Below are 13196 nucleotides of genomic sequence, written 5' to 3'. Positions count from 1 at the left end.
TTTTCATATATACCATCACTTCCTTTGGCCATTGCTTGTTGCTCTGTCTGACTCAGCTCATTTTAGTGTGGGCCCCAAAATCTCATTTAGCTGTCATTTTGGAAAATAGATTCTTGTTTCTGGATTTCCTCAATTTTTTCTTTCATGTGTCATCCCTAATGTGATATAGAAAAAAAAATCATTTCCTTTTTTCTTCCTTGCCTCTTGGTTTGTTTCGAAGTTCAGACTCATTGCTTTCAACATTCTAATATAAGTTAGGTATATCATTTGTAATCCTAGGTCGTCCCCCCCACCCCCACCCCCACCCCATATGTTTTCACTCCTTAAGGAAAGAAACAGAAAGGAGTCATATCGGTAACTCGGACCTGTCACAGTCAGGGAGATAGCACTATCCAGAAGTATAAAACCAGGGAGGTTTAACAGGCTAGTCTGAATCCTGGAAAAAAATATTTAAGACAGCAATTATAATGATAAAAAACACTATATCCTTCTTTTTTATGCTATGATTTTATAATAAATCTTTTTTGGAGAGAAGACATCAAGGTTACAGAGAAAGTTACCGATTTCTAAAATTTAAAATTTAAACCTATAAATTAGGCATCAGGGGTGCCTGGGTGGCTCAGTCGGTTAAGTGTCTGACTTCGGCTGGGGTCATGATCTCGTGGTTCGTGAGTTCGAGCCCTGCACTGTCAGTGCAGAGCCTGCTTGGGATTCTCTTTCCTATCTCTCTGCCCCTCCCCCACTTGCTCTCTCTCAAAATAAATAAATAAACTTAAAAAAAATTAGACATCAGACAGGGTCAAATCCTTATGCTGAGTGACTCATTTTTTTTCAGTTTGTTGATTTACCAAATTTGATTTCTGTAGGAGTATCCCTATATTTCCTCAAATGTCATTTCTATCACATCCCTTTTGGAGGAGACCTTCCTCATACACCATTCTAAAACTGGTTCCGAAATTCAGCACATTTTTCTCCAGTCCTATGAGTCATCAACTGGGGGTGCTATGAAGCAGAAAGATTCCAATGTTCTTTGTAGAAATTTTTCTCTTATTATTTTCAAGCTGAAAAGTAGCGTGGAGATGCTGGAGACCAGTCATTGGCAAACTGTATCTACAGCCCACGAGTAACATATTTAATTGTTTTCAGAAGCAGTTCTCCATGGAGGATGAGGGAGTCGAAATCTTAGACGTCTGGGAGCCAAAAGCAGAATCTGCATGCGGCGAAGGTGGAGGTGCAGGTAGAGACGTGGACAGAAAGGTGTTTCACTGGGTCTGAAAAGCCCCCCCAACCCAAGATCCTGACAAGACTTCACAGCAGAAAAAGACATCGCTCTCTTCCTCTCTGGTTGAGAATCACTGACTTAGACCAAGTCCCTACAAAAGAATAAATTCTAGCACGACAAGGCAGTGACTCCCATAAAGTGTTTAAACCAGTCTTAGTGGCAGAGCTGAGATACGAATGCAGGCTTACTGACCTAGCCAAATGATTTTTTTCTCTAAAACCCTGCTGTTAGTGTGTCCAGGTGTCAAAATTTTTAGTACTGAAGAATTTGGAATCGGGAAATCGCTCAAAATCTATGTAATTCCTGCTTTATAGTTCTATTCCTTGCGGTGATGGAAATGTTCTACACTTGACGAAATCAACATCAATATCCTGCATGGGGAACATGGCAAGGAATAAATGGGATCTTTCTGTATTATTTCTTACAACTGTATGTAGATCCACAAGTATCTCAAAACAAAACTTAACTTCAATAAAAACTGTAGTTACTTAGCAATTGGATTCAACTCAGACTAGAGTCTGTGTCTGTTTTTTTCTGAAAAGGTCAGTAGTGTCAAAACTGCCCCAAATTTATACCACCTACCTAGTTAGCTCTCTGCTCTCATAATTTACTGGATATTTCACAATAAAATGATCAAATTGATGAGAGTAGTCAAAAGAAAAATCAATGTTGAGAATCAATGTTGAGAATAATGCGACCTGCTCAAATCTGAGACTATCAAGAAGGTTCTCCCCAAACATATTTGAAGAAAGTGTTAATTATCAAAAAGTGGTGTTTTAGGATCATTTCCTCAAAAAATACCTCTCATTCCTTTCTTAATAATAGAAAAATATATAAAGAAAGCAAGCAGAATAAAAAAAAGCAAGATGAAGATACCTCAGTTCCATTAAAATGTAAGTCATTTATCCATACAAGTAACTTACCAGTACAAATGAAAAGGTTAGCTCTCCTAAAATACCTCCCTCAAGACTCTGTTTAAAAGTGGAATACCTCTTGAGAAAGCAAAAAGAAAATCATGTTATTTTGATGAGACAGATTAAAAGCACAAACTGCAGACACCAAATATTCTCTGAAATAAAACAATTGATTGTGAGTAACATTTAAGGAGAGCTAAGTATAGGCATGAGAAAAATTAAAAAAAAAATGTTATGCATCTTCTGGTTTGTTCCTTTTGTCCCCCTGACCTGGGGATTCTAGAATTCATTTTCACTCATGAAGTAAATTAGAAGAGCCCCAGGATTTGAAAAAGGAATGCAGACCGAGTTCCTGGCTACAGCACACGGTAAGTCCACAGAAGACACTCAAATATCAAAATATTTGAGAAGGCACTCAAATATAATATCAAAACGTAGTAGCATTTCACCAGCGTAAAGTACAAAGGTGACAGAAGAGACTGGTCAGAGGAAGTCTTTCCTCCTAACCCTGCAGAGTGAGGAGCATTGGAAGACTTCCCTGTGTAGGAAGGAGGGGAAATATTAGGATGAATTAGAATCAGGTGACCCTTCTCTTGGGGGCATTGCAGGCTCCAATAAAACACAGACTGCAGAATATCCAGTCTGAATATCTATTGTGAATGAGCAAATGGGACCCTATTTTTGTCTTCATGAAATCAACTCTGCCTAAAAGTACGTTCAGCTTGTTTGACGGTTCCTCACTTTCCACCTCTTTTGTTCCAGAGACTGCAAAGTGAAGGCCAATTTGCATTTTTACAGTCAATTTCCAAAACTGACACTGAATCCTTCTGCAAAGGCTTTTCTTAAATTGCGCTGGTCTGTGGTGCAGAGACCCCATGACAGTTCTATAGCCTGCATTCCCTTGCTTTATGGCAACTTGGATCAACATAAGCCCTGAATACTGTCAACTGATATGACACACTAAAACAAGAGTAAATAAACATGAAAACGACTCTGCTGGCTCCTGGTCATAAACGCAGAAATGGTGAGGTTCTCAAGTTTGCCTGCACTTAACAACAATATGTTTCTTCATGGAACGGATCCAAAAATTTGAAGCTAATCTTAAAAAGTCAGAATTCTTGCATGCATAAACAAAAGCTAAAGCCTTTAACCAACAGATGTAAATTAAAGTTGCCTGCTTGAACTGGCTGTGATAATATTTATTATTATAAAGATAAAAGGTTAAATATAAATTACACTAAAAGTATAGCTGACATTGCCATTTTTTCTTTTCGTTCCAGAGTTTATGAATTTCCCTCGATATTTGTCAAGATACGTGCTTTCTAAATCAGTTTAGATAAGGTGTTTATTCTAAGGTTTAAGTTTTTATTCTAAACTCAGTTACTGACTTACTTGGAAATTGACTGTAAAGTTGACAAAGGAGAGTTTCTTAAAGAAGAACAGTTATGTTTTGCTACATAAATTTCATATAAATTACAGACAACAGTTTTCATGTCCACAAGCCTTACCATTAACCATTTATTATTCTAATATTTTGTACATAGAAAAATAAAAACAGAATACACCCGGGAAACACTACGTGCTGCCTTCTCCATGATGTGTCAGAGATACTCCAAGTGGCCAAGGGGATTTCCCTATAGTTCTGTAGCATGTGAGATTTTACTTCTAAAAAAGAACTTTTCAGAAAATATATCCTGAAAAGTAAAGGCAGGGAGAAGCATGTATTACAACACTAACGGTATGCTACAGGAATATTTTCCTCACGACTAAGTTTGAATAAACTTACTATATCTTTTAGGCATCATAAAATCTCTTTTTAGTCCTGTCGTATTGAAAACTATGTGTCATAAAACTATACCTTGAAAAACAAAATTCCAATACAGTGACTACAACTCTTACTTTGCCCAAACTTAAGGGAAAAAAAAAAAACCCACCTTATTCTGAGAGGAACTGAAATAAAATGAACACCCAATTACCATAATTTTTAACACAAGGTATAACAGGTATTTGCTCCCATTATAATACTAGAAATATGGAAGCAAAACAAAGCTTACAAGACTCCTATTTTGGGTATTTTTCTTTTGGTTTATTCATTAGTAGTTAGTCTAATATTTCCATAAGAACTCTATGTCCAAAGTAAGTAGGTATTCAGGGAGAGAAACAAAAACAAAAACAACCCACACCACTGGCAAGCTTCTAGAGAAACTGTGGATTTAAAAGTAGGTTATTGTAATTCAGGACTCCTCACTCTTGTATATGCTAAAGTGCTTTGTGAATCTTCAGGAATGTAAAACAACCACCTAACTCTGCCCATGACAAGACACCCCCCTCACCACCCCCACTCCTGCCCTTCATTCATTTTCTGTAGTAACATCCACTGAATGGCACTGAATTCATTTTTTGAAATCTTTAGATCACAAAATTGCTACTAACTAATGAGGATATTCTGCATTTGGTTGTAATTTTTCATTTGATTCCTCAAATTCATGTTCTGCATTAAATATTTACTACTTGCCCAAATTCAGGACTCAAGGTTGGCTACAGAACATGAGAACCAGAATGAAAACAACAGTGGACTTGAGGGCACAGAACAGCTGAGGGCGAGGTCCTTTCTTCCACTAACAGGCTCTGTGGCTCCCAGGAAGGCTTTTAATCTCTACAGACAGCAGTTTTCTCATTTAATACAAGGCAGTTAGGCTAAAAATCTGTGGCTCTTTCCCATGTAATTCTTGTAATAGCAAAGAGCATATAGATGTTCCCAAGGAGGTATTTATTTATCCAGTCAATGCCTGGCAGTGACTTAATCAGTAGGTATAGACCGGTAGCTTTTCCATATTACCTAGATTTCTCTGCCAGTATAGAAGTGTCACCAATAGGATGTTCGAAGGCAATAAAGGATAATTCAGTTTCAGAATAAATCATTTCTACAGGTAGTGTTTTTAAAAACAAACCAGTTCTTGACTGGCGCCTGGTGAAAACCTAGGTTTCTTATCTATTTTCACAGCAAGATTACTTTATAATTCTCAACAATATGAATCATATGTGTTTATACATTTTTTTTTTCCTGAGAAGCATAATGGTCAACAGTGTCACACAAGTGTTATAAAAAAAAAAGTGGCATTTTTTTTTTCACATTACAAATCAATTCTTTTCTTAAATACACAAGAATATTTCAAGTCTAGGTGCTTGGATTGAACACACAATCATATGTAATAAGGAAAAATAGTTACTCAGAGCGTAGTATCACTAGTCAGTTACACAGTAAGAGGATAACTAGCTGGTAAGTAATAAAAGAAAAAGGAGAAAAGTTAATTGCTATAAATCTGTGTGACTTTCATTCATTTGACTCACTGAGATCAGGATCTGTGTGTATGATTCTAGATAGAAATTAAACCGGCAAAGGCTATTATGAATTCAGAGGACTCAGTGTCCAACAAATCAATGGATATGACCTGTTAAAACGAGTTGAAAATGAACTGAAAAACCAAAAAAGGTTACTTTTCGGAAGATTAAAAAAAAAGTGGATGATGGGCATTAAGGAGGGCACTTTCTGGGATGAGCACTGGGTGTCATATGTAAGAAATGAATCACTGGGTTCTACTCCTGAAGCCAAGACTACACTGTATGTTAACTAACTTGAATTTAAATTAAAAAAAAAAAAAGTGGAGACAAGTAAAACAATGGTTCAGATATTAATGTGATAGAGAGATAAAAACATATCTGCTGCTAGAGTGTGCTTAAATTAGGTATTGCTGCTATTACTGAAAATAATAGCAGTGTATCTGCTATTAATCTCTGGACATAAATACAGTATGACCTGTCAACGCCTGGAGGAAGTATATCTTTTTGTTATGTTGGCATGATAGGTAATTATGATGTTCTTTATATTTAAAACTTTTTAAAAAACACATTGTGAATTTGTAAAAAAAAAATGAGAGAGAGAGATACATAAAGAGAGAGAGAGAGAGCAGGACACTCAATAACGTGGCCATCTGCCGACAACAGACTACTTCAGGACAGCCATCTGACCATGGCTCTCCCTACTCTGAATTCTGTCTACGATGTCAATGCCACAGGTCAAAAGGTAGTAAATGGAAGGCAGAAGAAGTCGAGACATTTTGGCACATCATCAAATGCTTCCAGTTACTAACTGGGGCTTCAGGAATTCAGTTCAGTTGAATGTACTATGGTCTTAGTTCTTTATTTAGCATGATTGGAAAGAACCTAGAGATGGTTACAAACAAATCATTTAAAATAAGTTCTTATGGATATTAATGCACTGAATTTTTTTTTCCTGAAAAGAGACAGTAAGTGGAGAACGACTAAGAGCAAGCATATGAAAAACAGTAAACTGTCCATTTAAATGAGAAAGAACTAAAACATAAAGTTCTTCTACCTAGTAGAATGGAGTACAGTATGCAAGTTCGAAGTTCAACATTCTCCTTTGGAGAAGATATATTTATATTTATACTCTCTAAGTGTATAATTCTTATACAGCCTGTCCAGTTAATCCTAATAGGGTGAATGCACCAATCTCTCCTGCTAAATATAACATCACAGTGCCTCTGATGCTTACCCAGTCAAGTTCAGATTCTTCAACCTAGCATTTCAAGTCCTTTCCAATGAGACCCAAACTATGACTGCAGTCTTACCTGCCTCTCTCTCCCTACATGTGTTCTTTGCTTGAAATGACCTATGATCCTGCCACATGGAAAGCTGACGGCAGACGTTTCTACCTCTGAAACTTGAATGCTTTTCCTCCTCCTCACTGCTTTTTCCTTTTCAAAACTGTACTGTGCACTCAAGGTCTCCCTTGATTTGTCTCACCAGATATGATACTCTGTGTGCAGAACATTCATTTTTCTCTCTCTTTCTCTTCCCAAACTGAACTGTAAAGTTGTGAACTACTGAACTACACTGCATTGCATAGAGAACTACAAAGACCTAACTGCTAAGTCCTCTGCGTTCTCTTAAGTCATCTGAAGTGTCTACATCTCTTTCAGCACATGAAGGCGAAATTTTATTATCTTTCCTTGGATTTTTCTGTAACAGCCTAATGTTATAGAGCAGAGGGGCTCTGGAAGGGGACAGCTTGGAATCTACTACTTACTAGTTTGGGTAAATCTCTCTCCTCAGCTAAAACAGTAACAGGTTAGTAATAGAACCTAAGTCCTTGGGTGGTCATGAGGATCCGATTGGATGAGAACCTTTGGGATTGGGCTGATACATAAATAAACAAGCAGGCGAGATTTATTAAACTGAAAAACTACCTCAAAATAATTTAAGTGTCAAAAGCTCACTTGTTATACATGGTTTAGGTTCAGGTAATCCCTGACTATTTGAGCACTTTATGCTCACATGTGTACTTGTGTTGCAATGGCAAACTTAATACGTATATACTAAATGATGAATGTACTGCACTTAAGCAAGCTAACAGTATGTTCAATTTGGAAGAAAAAGGGCACAACTAAAACAAATGCATAAAAATTATTGAAGTGTATTATAGAATATAGCTTTAAATAGTGAGGCGCAATGGTGGTTTTCAGATGTCTCCTTCTTTGAGATAGAAGTCTACTGTTTGACTTGCCTCGGTTCAGCTTTTAGATCCCTCTTTATATGAATATAGAGTACCACTCATTTGTATTTACTGGCCCACCACGAGGGGCCAAACAGGATGCTAGCCTGGATTTCTTCCAGGCTTGTTATACAATTTGACTAAGTAAAACAGATTATACTCATCAGTGTTCTCAGTGCTTGTATTCCTGATGATAATGTGAAGATAGATGAATATAAAAAACGTGTTTTTTCCCTAATATGTAAATAACTAAGACACAGATAAGTAAAGTACTGAAAATTAGATTTAAAAAAATTATTTTTAATTAGTGTTTTTTATTTATTTTTGAGAAAGAGAGAGAGAGATAGAGTGTGAACAGGGGAAGGGCAGAGAGAGAGGCACAGAATCTGAAGCAGGCTCCAGGCTCCAAGCTGACGGCACAGGGCCCGATGCGGGGCTCGAACTCAGGAACCGTGAGATTGTGGCCTGAGCCGAAGTCGATGTTTAACCGACTGAGCCACCCAGGAGCCCCTGAAAATTAGATTTTTAAGTTACAGTTTTGAAACTAAATATTTATCAGTATTGCTTAAGGCACATGAATGGGCTTCTTTGTAGATAAAAAGAGCATAATTTCCTAAGATTCCACATCACCTACTATTTAGTGTAATTCTTGTAAAAAAGAATTACATTAGTGTTGCTTATTTTATTTTTATTAATTTTTTTTGATGTTTATTTATTGTTGAATGAAAGAGAGAGGCAGAGAGAGAGAGGGAGACGCAGAATCTAAAGCAGGCTCCATCCAGGCTTTTAGCTGTCAGCACAGAGCCCAACTCAGGGCTCAAACCCATGAACCATGAGATCATGACCTGAGCTAAAGTCAGATGCTTAACCGACTGAGCCACCCAGGTGCCCCTAATTTTGCTTATTTTAAAGGCAAAGCTTTCTATTACTTGTCACTCACAACACATTTTATCTATAATCAATTTTTTCCCAAAATGTAAAATATGACAAATTTTATTTCATCTGATCACAATTTTCATTAATATAAACACTCCTGAAATACAGTACCTCCCAATAGTAGGTCCTCCCTATATAGATATCAAATTCGTATCTACTCTGCACACATGTTTATACTGTTTATCTCTTTTTACACTGAGGATTCGATATATTAAACATTTATTTCCTGACAAATATTTTGGGATGTCTTTAAAGTCCCCTCCATATCTGCATAATGGACTTTAATAAATGGGTCACTGTTTTCGTGTCATATAAACTGCAGTCATTATGTACACTTACTCTCAGGTGGTTAGTTTTTATAAATATCCTGCATCTGCATGAATCACAGCATTCATATGACAACAATACACCAAGAGCTAATTATTATGAAACTTTGTATACAAATATTTTAAGAAGCTGGGAAAGTCTTTTTTGTTTTGTTTTGCTTAATAATTAATGCATCCCTGTATAGATTAAAAGGTGGTAGCATAAATATATTCTTCATATAGGTCTATGCTACTTTACTGTACTTTATATATAATATTAGCATTTTATTGTCTTCAGTTCCCAGTTAATACATAAAACAATGTGATGCAACACGTAGGAAAAGATGGAAGAGAAGGAGTGGACACAGTGAATTAGGGGCACTATAGGATTTCTTAAGGGACAGCCACGTCACTGTGCCTTTAAAAATAAAAAAGTTTAATGGTGACCCAAGGGAACAGATAACAGAGCCTTCTGCCTAACTGCAGCATGTATTCTGATTTCCTTACCTAAACATACCAGCACTGATTGTATTTTTAAAAAATGTTTAATTATTTATTTTGAGAGAGATTGAGAGAGAGAGAAAGAGAGAGAGAATCTCAAGCAGGCTCCATACTGTCAGTGCAGAGCCCAATGCAGTTTGAACTCATGAACCATGAGATCATGATCTGAGCCAAAATCGAAAGTCAGACACTTAACCAACTGAGCCACCCAGGCGTCCCGGCACTGACTGAATTTTAATTTGATCACTTCCTTCCCAAAGCAATTTTGTATAAAATCTACTGTGCAGATTACTAGAAAACCCTCATCAGTATCCATGACAAGACTAACATGGTCTTAGTTTGTACTGCTGATTCCTACTCTCCTCCTTGAAAGGAGGGGATCTTCCAAGTAGCTGTGTCAGTCAGAATTATTTAATACAGAGTAATGGAAAGAATGGGCTTTGCAATTAGATCTGATTTTCCATCTTTGGCTTCATCATTTATTAACATTGTGTTCTCATACTTGTTATGTAACATCTCGGATCTTTGAGTTTCCCATCACTAGAATAAGGATAAGAAATGCCGTATCTTTTATTGTACTATTTTGAAAAGTAGAAAATACATAGGTAATTGATTTATTTATTAAAAACACTAGATGCTAGGCATACGAAGATATATAAAAGGCAGATTCTATCCTCCTATAGAAGCTTGTAGTCTAGTACAGGTTTATCAGCACTATAGTGCTGATAATAGTGAGGTTTATCAGCACTGTAATAAATTTTGTTACAAGGCACATTGGCAGTAAAAAGAAAGTAATGGCAAATTCTTCCTGGGGGGCAAATATCAAGAAAGATTTCAGAGAAAGTTATCTTTAGCTATCTTCACAAAGATTCAGTCCTGTGATCAATAAAGGGTTACCACTGTTGTCATGTTAACATGACATCTGTCTCCATTAAGCAAAATCCTTGATCTCAGTCATTAATGGCTAAATCTACATGTTCATAGAAATCATGTTCTCAAAGGGGCAAATTAAATGATGTCTTGCAAACTGGATTCATTTGAATTACTTTGTGCAGTAAAAGCTGTGTAGGGTGATCCACTCGTGCCACCTGTCTGGGACTTTCATGGTTTTACCACTAAAAGTCCAGCATCTCCAGCAACCCCTCAGTCCCAATTTTAAAATGGAAAATCCCTGTGCTGGAAACTCCCTGAGTCCTAGGCAAACAGGAACAACTGTCACTCTAGATCTGTGGTAATGGTTAATATGGCTTAAATGAGTGGATTTATCATTCCACCCACAGTGCATTCATGTTGAAATGTGGAACTGGAGATCATTTCTAGTCAACCAACCATCAGATACATTCATAATAACCTGTTACTAAGGATGTGGTATGATGTTAGACCCTATACCAAATTCAACTCTTTACCTTCATATTTAAATGTAACCAAAGGTAAAACTGAAGGATTAACAAAAAGGTGAAATGTCAGTTTCATTTACAACATGACAGAGATCCTCAATGTCCAAAATAATATAATATTTTATTATTTTGAAAGCAATCAAATTTTCTTTATTTCTAACCAATGAGAAAGGAGTAAGGTAATAAGGATAGTTAGCTGACAGGAGTAAACATACTTACAAATTCATTAGCAAAAATCCCCTTCATTCTCATCAAAATGAGAGTGTCTCCATTCAGGAACACTCTGAACTTCTTATTTTGCTCTCAAGGAAGTGAATATATGAGACCAGAGAAATAGCTTGGGGTTACAATTTAGCCACGGCTCACTACATGTTGAATTAAAGCCATGTTAACTGCCTTGACCCCTCAGCTTCTTAAAAAATAAATACCCGATCATTCTGGTAACAAATGACCAGTCAAATGAATTCTGAATAGTAGTGTGGTATCTTATAATGTAGAGCAACTTTATATTATACTACAATGGCAGGAAGGGGAGAGGACTACATTCGATCTGTCCCCATATTAGGATAAAAAATTAAAGTGGCTTTTTTGAGGGAGCTAAATACTTAATTCTTCTGAGAAAGACAACCAAATTTATCATGCTCAGAGGATTACTGAGCAATAAAAGAATGGTATGGACCTCTTTCCAATTTTGAAAAGTTGTATTTCATTTATAACATTAAAACTACAATCTAGAGAATAAACAGGTACTATATATTGTTAAGAGTTAACTAAACCCTTAATCAATACATTTAAATTATTGGCATTTATAGTTCTGGAATTCTAGAAACTATGATGGGTGCAGAACATTTCATCTTTTATGTACAAAAATAAGTATGAAAAAACAAATTAGTCTTCCTTTATAACAGATAGCTTATAATCTAATAAAGATATTTGTTTTTTACTTTTCTATGCCATTTTCTTCTTTATATTTTTCAATTTTCATCCTACTCAAGCAGTTGTTGGTGTATAATGGCCAACTTTTACCCAGCTTAATTCACCAATCAATTTACACTTTTTAAACCTGTACTATTAAAATTATGCAAAAATCTCTTGCAATACCGAGATTTAAAAGATACCAGAGATTCAGCATGTAGCTTTGCACTAGTCCATTTGCTGCATGTGACAATCACTTCCAAATAAAGTAATGAAAATGGTTATCTACTTCTTATCCCCACCGGTAAAGTAATATTAATTAATTTCACCAAAGCCTGGAAGTCTAATTTAACCTCCTTTATTCTTATGTTAATTGCTTTGAAGAAAGTGATACAATTGATTTCGACAGGAGCTTATTTCAAAAGCCTTGTATATAATGAGAGTATTTCTGAGCTCATTAAAGCTGACCATCATATAAAGCTAGGGATGAGTACTTTAAAGAACTATTAATTGGACTCAAACAGTGTAAGAAAGTCTACACCAGTCGTTTAAAACAATGCCAAGAGAAAAAAAAAAAATCTGCTGAATGTAGGCTGTAAGACTAATAGCAAAAATAGTTACTGCTGATAGCAATCTTAGACCACAGGTGACATTTACGTTATTATTGTTTCTGCTTCCTAAGCCCTAAGCACATTCTCTGCTCTCCCCCCACCTCACCCTTTTTAAGTAGTCTCTTTGAGATCAGTGACTTAGAACATTAGCTGAAAAAAATCCCATGAGATTTTCAAGATGTACTGTTGTGAAATGTAAATTTATACTCCACTTGACTTGAAAACAATTTAAACGTAATTTAATCTATAGTTTTTTTTTAATGACCAACATCTCAATAAACAATATACATGATTTACCAACATAGGAGATAAAGTAGTATTTGTTTATATTTATCTATAATATAATGTGATCAATGCAGAAAAGATCAAGAATTTAGAAGGTATTTGTAAACAGAATCTACGTTGAAAAGATAAGGTGACAGCAAAAGACACAAAATCTGCCTTTCTTACTGACAGGTGTGACTAGGTAGAGTCAAAGAGGAAAAGATTTTTTCATTAGGGGGAAAAAAGTTTTGGTCAGTGTTAAAAATGTGCCTATTTTAACTTCCTAAGAGTAATTACAGGGTTTGCAGTGAATTTGGGGGAGAAGCTGATACATTCTGCTTTCAGTTACATGGTCTCAATGGTCTATGAGGCAAGTGGAATATACTTGAATATGCTTGAGGCAAGGGAATATGCATATTTTCTCTCTGGGAGAAATTCCAGAGAATATAAATGATTGAATGAAGATTTTGAAGGAATTAAATATTTTAATGATCAT

General features: G+C 35.9%; 1 protein-coding gene across 11 annotated transcripts in view; it reads right to left on the bottom strand.

The window, feature by feature from the left end:
- NRG1 (neuregulin 1) overlaps nucleotides 1-13196 on the bottom strand; it is a 1130312-nt gene that overhangs the window by 79430 nt on the left and 1037686 nt on the right. The gene's annotated exons all lie outside the window — the stretch shown is intronic.

This window comes from Puma concolor, chromosome B1, assembly GCF_028749965.1.
Source record: "Puma concolor isolate L17-30 chromosome B1, mPumCon1.1.hap2, whole genome shotgun sequence".
In the NCBI taxonomy this organism is placed as follows: Eukaryota; Metazoa; Chordata; class Mammalia; order Carnivora; family Felidae; genus Puma; species Puma concolor.
This window is presented reverse-complemented; position numbering and strand designations above follow the sequence as displayed.